A 7,172-nucleotide genomic window follows, 5' to 3' on the forward strand; every position below is an offset into this window, starting at 1 on the left:
CAATGTATCTGTCGTTGTACCAGTATCAGGCTGTTTTTACTACTGTAGCTGTATAGAAGGTTCTGAGTTCAGTTAGTGTGAGTCCTCCAACTTTATTCTTCTTCTTCAATAGTGCTTTACTTATTCAAGGCTTCTTCCCTTTCCATATAGAGTTAATGATTAGTTTTTCCATCTCTTTGAAGAATGTTGTTGGTATATGGATTGAAATTGCATTGTATTTGTAAATTGATTTGGGTAGAATTGTCATTTTCACAATGTTGAGTCTACCTATCCATGAGCATGGTATCTTTTTCCATCTATGTAGATCACTTTGGGTTTCTTGCAGTAGTGTTTTGTAGTTTTCTTTGTATAGGTCTTACATTAAGGTTTTTTTCAATTTATCTTGCTTGTTATAACCCTCCCTGAAATTATGTAAAGTTAGGCATAAATATCCACTTTTTTGAATATAGAAAGTAGTATTTATAAATGTGAAGAATAACTTTCTCAAATATAGTTAACATTGAAAATGGAATTTAATCTGTTCTTGCTTCAAATCTCTAGTTTGTTCATATTCCAAGTTTACTTACTGTTTGGTAAATGACTGTGATAGTGCCTAATTCATCTTAAGTTAAATTGCATAATAATTAAACTTCTGCAAGAGACTGAGGTTTATTCCACATTTCCAACTAGGCCAAACCATACTGAGATTAAAAAAAAAATCTTTTTTTTTTTGCTGAGGAGTCTGTTCTGAGTCACAAGGACATCATTTGTGTCAGAGTAGAACTGTGCTCCATAGGGTTTTCAATGACTGGTTTTTCAGAAGTAGGTCACCAGGCCTTTCATTCAACTCACCTCTAAATGTACTTGAACCTCCAACCTTTGGGTTAGCAGCCCAGATCCTTAACTGTTTTTACCACCCAGGGATCCACTTGAAGAGTAAACAAAAAAAAAACTAAAACCCATTGCCATCAAGTAGACTCCGACTCATAACAGCCCAATAGGACAGAGTAGAACTGTCCTCCACAGGGTTTCCAACGAGTGGTTGGTGGATTAGAACTGCCAACCTTTTGATTAGCAGCCCAGTGCTTAACCACTGCCCAAACGGAACTCCATGGTGAGTAAAGAAGGCATTTTCTCTTACTGTAGTTTCGTTTTTATACAGTAGATGGCAGCAGAGTCAGGCAGTTGCAAAGGTGGTCAACTAAGAAAAGCAGGTATGAGATGTATGTTCTGGCTTCTATATTGATTTATAGATTACATATATTTGCAGTTATCTTAGGACCTCATTATGTAATGTAATGAAATTTAAACAAAATATTAATCTCTTAGAATAATGAAATCAAGAAGAGATGAATGTGAAGAAATTTTCCTTTCTAATGAATTTTTCTAGCTTTTTATTGACAGACCATTCATTGAGAGTATTGTATCTCAACCTTTTATGGCCTTTCTTTTTATATTTATGTCACCTCAATTCTGGTAATTGTTTTTTTTTTTTCCAACTCAATCTCTTAAACAAACCTAAATTATGGTTGTGACACTTCTTATATATCTACTGTATATAGGCTTTCAGCCTTAACCCAGTCTGGGTGTGGGATTTCCTGCCTTATGACTTTATACACTTCTGTCTGAAGGGAAAACTCTGATACTGCATTCCTTCCAGGGTATCAATTTTAGTAGTAATCTTGGATTATTCATTTTTAAACAGGGAAGATCAGCAATATATGGTCTGTTATAATTCTTCAATTCATTAACTGAAAATCAACTGCTACTTTCCATAACTTTGATAAGCATGAGTAAAATTGTGAGAGAGTTTGTGGTAAAAAAAATGGATACATTTTATAGCTGTCTCCTTGACAAATATTTAACGGTGAAAAAAATGCAACATCAGGGAACATGACAGATGTGTGATATCATTGGATGAGGATGCTAGTTGGGATGATAGCAGCTAGAAGGGGTCGTGGACTGTTTCTTTTAACTTTGTAGAAATAAAAACTGATAATCTAACAGGTAAAGATTGTCATCATCATCAACATGAAGCATTCATTTATTCAAAAATATTCGCAATTTTTTTCATTTTATTGCAGTGCTGTTGATACTGAGAGGCACTGGTGATTAAAATATACAAGCCCCCATAATCATGTAGTTAAAATTTAATGGGTGACAGAGTATACTGAAACATAAAATGTAAAGTTATGTAACAATGAATAAAATAAAATAGAGTAAGGAGATAGAGCACTTTCAGATACAAGAAAGCCTCTATCAGGAAGCAATATTAGAACAGGTCTGGTTGAGAATATTCTACCCAAAAAGTACAGCAAGTGAAAAGCCCTGGAGTGAGAACATATTTAGTTTTATTTCCAGGAAAACAGCAAGGAAACCAGTGTTTCCAGAGCACAGGGCTTAAGAGGGAATGGGCACAGGATGTGTGGGCATTTGTGTGGCAAATACCAGGCCATGATAAGGATTTAGATTTGGTTCTGGGTGAGACAAGATGCCATTAGAGTATGGAGTGATCTTGTGTGTGTTTTAGAGATTACACAGTATACTCTTTGAGTGAGCAGAGAGTTTCCTGCAAATCTCTGTGTAGGAGACTGGTTTCCAGAGAATCAAGACAGCCCAGGAAGAGAGGGGAGCAGTGGTCTTTCTAGGTGCTGGCCTCACAGTTATCCACAGGAGTCAGATTCTGCAGGCATTTGATCATAATGCTTCTTTTTGTGAGAATTAAGTTAAGTAATAAATGCAAGACCCTTCACATAGGCATGTGATTTCTCCTCCAGGGAGCCTAACAATCATTATGATAACCTTAACATAACCTTAAAACCACTTACCACTGAGTGAACTCTGATTTATGGAGACCCCATGTGCTTCAGAGTAGAACTGTGCTCCGTAAGTTTTCTAATCATTGTTCTTTTTGAAATTAGATCACCAAACCTTTCTTCTGAGGCACAATTTGTAGCTCAGTTTGTTTATTCATTAAGGAGCTTCAGGCCCAGAAAGGTTAACTATTTTAATTAAGGTCATACTACTCCAGAGTAACACATTGTAGAATTTTAATAGGTTCAGATTACCTCTTTCTACATTTTACAGTCATTTTTGGCTTTTCCAATTTGACATAGAGCTTATCTGTTCTCTGTGTAGCAAAGTATTTGCCTACAATTGGAAAACCACATATTCAAAATATGTCCCTTAGGTTAGAGCTAACCAAAATCACTAGCTTCAATAATATCCTCATGACTCACCTTATCAGAAGTGCTTGCGTTTGTATTTTGGGAGGAAGTAGTTTTACAATGGCAAAACTTCCTGTTAAGAGTCCATTGAATTAATTTAAAAACTTTAAGCACCAAATTTTCCTCACATAGACACTCGGACTACACTGAGAGATCATCTCACTAATCATTATGCTCAGCGGTAAACAAAAACCTCTTTCTATGATGAAATCTCTTCTTTATCAGCTAAAATTTACAACGAGGAAATTCCCACAGACACACTGTAACTTTCATTCCTCATTGCTCCTATCACTGGTCATTCTCTATAACATAAACCTCTGACCACATTTGAAGGTTCTTTTCTTTAGGACTTTTTGGAACTAAAAAATGACTTCATCCTCTTTTGTGCAATATTCCTCCATTTACGTGTATATTGATTACAGGCAGTCTTAAACATGTCTTTAAATTGAATTTGTATCTAAGTCAGAACAGTTAGGTAGGGTTCATGTCTAAGGTCAGTTAGTCAAATGTTTGTCTTAGTATATAATAAATAGTCTACATTAAAGAGGAGGCGGGGTCAAGATGGCAGAGTAGTCAGAAGCTTCCAGTGGACCTTCTTACAACAAAGACCAGAAAAAACAAGCGAATTGATTATATATGGCAATCTGGAGGCCCTAAACATCAAAGACAGAGTTGAGGAACAGGACTGAGAGGCAGCGGGAGGGAGAGATGGTTCGGAAGCAGTGAGGAGTTGCCAGGCCTTCAGGCCTGATCAGCTTGGGGGTGAGTGGTGAGGCAGGAAAGTGGCCGTGCTCAGGAGGCACGTTTTCCACACCAGCAGAGACCCAGCACCAGTGAGTCTACATGGCCACCCAGAACCAGTGAGAAGCAGCCCTGGATTGACAAAAGATAAGTAATTGCATACAGCCTACCTCACGGATCAAAAACACCCTCCTTAGGGAAAAATCTCTCTCCCATTTACCTCCCCTCTCCCTGCTCTGCACTGGGTCCCAGACCGGCTTCAGCAATTGCTGAGTCCCCTGGGATGGAAGTAGGATCTGTCACACATCCAGAGCCATTCTCCTTGTCTTGGAGAGTGAACAAATTAACAAACAGGGGAAAAAATAAACAGCCAGCTCCCCTAAGCCAGGAACCCAGGGTAGGCACACCTCTTCTGCCTATGCACAGGCATAAAGGATAAATGGACTTTGAGTGTCTTTCTCTCTGCATTGACTTGTGTGGGCCCATCTCAACAGCATAGGCACTCATTACCACAGCACAACAGGGTATATACTTGAAGTTTAACTGCAACTGTTTAAGCTGTGAAGTGGCAGGTTCTTGACATTTGACACTGCTCCACCTATTAAGCAGGGTATTTACCTACCTACATCAAGGGTATGAGGACTGGGGGCTCCACGCATGCCACCTACCCATTAGTGATAGGGGCTCATGAATGAGAGGTGCCGCCCAGTCCTTAGAGCCAACAACATTAGGTGCTGATAGTCCTGCTGCAAAACCCACCCACCTACACACTCTAGGGAATGGGGACATGCCTTCCTCCTGGACACTTGGAGACAGCTGTCAGTCCCCTGCCTTGCTCAGAGTATGTCTCCCTGCTGCAGCCAAACGCCTGTGCGTACACCAATCACCCATGCCTATCGAGGACTGTAGGCTACAGCAGACACCACACACACACTTGGTGGCTCTCTACCTGGGCTCCTGAGCTGAATCCATACAGGAGGAATGAGTAGACTCCTGAGCTCATGTACCTAGTAACAGATCTAACCACCTGGTGACAGGACATTAGCGCTTCAAGGGTGCCAATAATCAAACTAGCTCATACAAGCATCCGATTTTGGGGCATAGCGAAACAAAACAAGAAGCTAGGACAAAGTAAGCAAACATAAAATAAGCAAATATAATAACTTATTGATGGCTCAGAGACAACAATCAATATCAAATCACATAAAGAGGCAATCTATGATGGCTTCAGGAAGCTCCCAAAATAAAGAATCTAGAAATTTTCCAGAGGAGGAAAATTTCTTGGAATTACCAGAGGCAGAATACAAAAGATTAAAATACAGAACGCTTCAAGAAATTAGGAAGGAAATTAAGCAAAAGACAGAACACACCATAGAGGAAACTAAAAAGATTAGAGAAGAGTATAATGACAAATATATCAGGATGCAAGAATCCATAGACAGACAGCAATCAGAAATCCTGAAGATTAACAACAAAATTTCAGAATTAGACAACTCAATAGAAAGTCATAGGAGCAGAAGTGAAGCAATGGAAGTCAGAATTAGTGAGACTGAAGATAAAGCACTTGACACCAACTTATTCGAGGAAAAATCAGAGAAAAGGATTTAAAAAAATGAAGAAACCGTAAGAATTATGTGGGACTCTATCAAGAGGAATAACCTACGAGTGATTGGAGTACCAGAATGGGGAGATAACAGAAAATACAGAGAGAACTGTTGAAGATTTGTTGGCAGAAAACTTCCCTGATATCATGAAAAATGACAAGATATCCAAGATGCTCATCGAACCCCACATAAGGTAGATCCCAAAAGAAAGTCACCAGGACATATTATAATCAAACTTGCAAAAACCAAAGATAAAGGGAGAATTTTAAGAGCAGCTAGGGAATAAATGAAAAGTCATCTACAAAGGAGAGTCAATAAGAATAAGCTCAGACTACTTAGCAGAAACCATGCAGGCAAGAAGGCAATGGGAAGACATATATAAAGCCTTGAACGAAAAAAAAAACTGCCAGCCAAGAATTATATATCCAGAAAAACGTTTCTCAAATATGATGGTGAAATTAGGTTATTTCCAGACAAACAGAAGTTTAGGGAATTTGCGAAAACCAAGCCAAAGTTGCAAGAAATATTAAAGGGAGTCCTCTGGTTACAAAATCAGTAACATCAGATAACATCCTAAGACTAGAACACAGGACAGAGCAACCAGATATCAACCCACATAGGGAAGTCATAAAAATAAATCAAAGCGAAAACACTGAAAATAAGGAAAAAGGTGTCAATATTTAAAAGAAGACAACATTAAAATAAAAAAGAGGGACTTAAAAAATGTAGACATAGATTCTTCATAAGGAGAGGAAGTCACTGCAATATAAAGAAATAAAAGACTAGTATAAACTTAGAAAAATAGGGGTAAATATTAAGGTAACCACAAAGGAAACTAACAATTCTGAAAGTCAAAATAAAAAACTAGAAAAATATAAAGACTCAGGAAACACAAAATCAACAAAAGTGAAAAGGATGACAAGAAAATACGTAAAGAAAAACGACTCAGCACAGAAAATTAAGTGGAACAAAGAAAACTGTGACCAACACACAAAAAAGACATCAAAAGGATGTCACTAAACTAATACCAATCAATAATTACGCTGAATGTAAATGGACTAAACGCACCAATAAAGAGACAGAGACTGGCGGATTGCATTAAAAAAAAAAAAAAAACACAATCTGTCTATATGCTGCCTACAAGAGACACACCTTAGACTTCAAGACACAAAAAAACTAAAACTCAAAGGATGGAAAAAAATATATCAAGCAAACAACACTCAAAAAACAGCAGGAGTGTCAGTATTAATCTTTGACAAAATAGACTTTAAAGTAAAATCCACCACAAGGGATAAGGAATTACACTATATAATGATGAAAGAGTCAATACACCAGGGGACATGACTACAATAAATATTTACACACCCAATGACAAGGCTCCAAATTACATAAAACAAACTCTAACAGCACTGAAAAGAGAGATAGACAGCTCCACAATAGTAGGATACATCAACAAACCACTTTCGGTGACGGACAGAACATCCAGAAAGAAGCTCAACAAAGACACGGAAGAGTTAATGCTGCAATTAACCAACTTGATCTCATAGACATATATGAAACACTCCAGCCAACAGCAGCCAAGTATACTTTCTTTTCCAACACACATGGAACATTCTCCAGA

At 37.9% G+C, this 7,172-nt stretch overlaps 1 pseudogene; it reads right to left on the bottom strand.

Moving 5' to 3' along the window:
- The window catches only part of LOC101348327 (olfactory receptor 2L13-like), a 9,190-nt pseudogene extending 4,584 nt beyond the window's left edge, over window positions 1-4,606 (bottom strand).
- Between the last annotated feature and the right edge of the window lie 2,566 nt (window positions 4,607-7,172).

This window comes from Trichechus manatus, unplaced genomic scaffold (genome assembly GCF_000243295.1).
Source record: "Trichechus manatus latirostris isolate Lorelei unplaced genomic scaffold, TriManLat1.0 scaffold00290, whole genome shotgun sequence".
Lineage (NCBI taxonomy): Eukaryota > Metazoa > Chordata > Mammalia > Sirenia > Trichechidae > Trichechus > Trichechus manatus.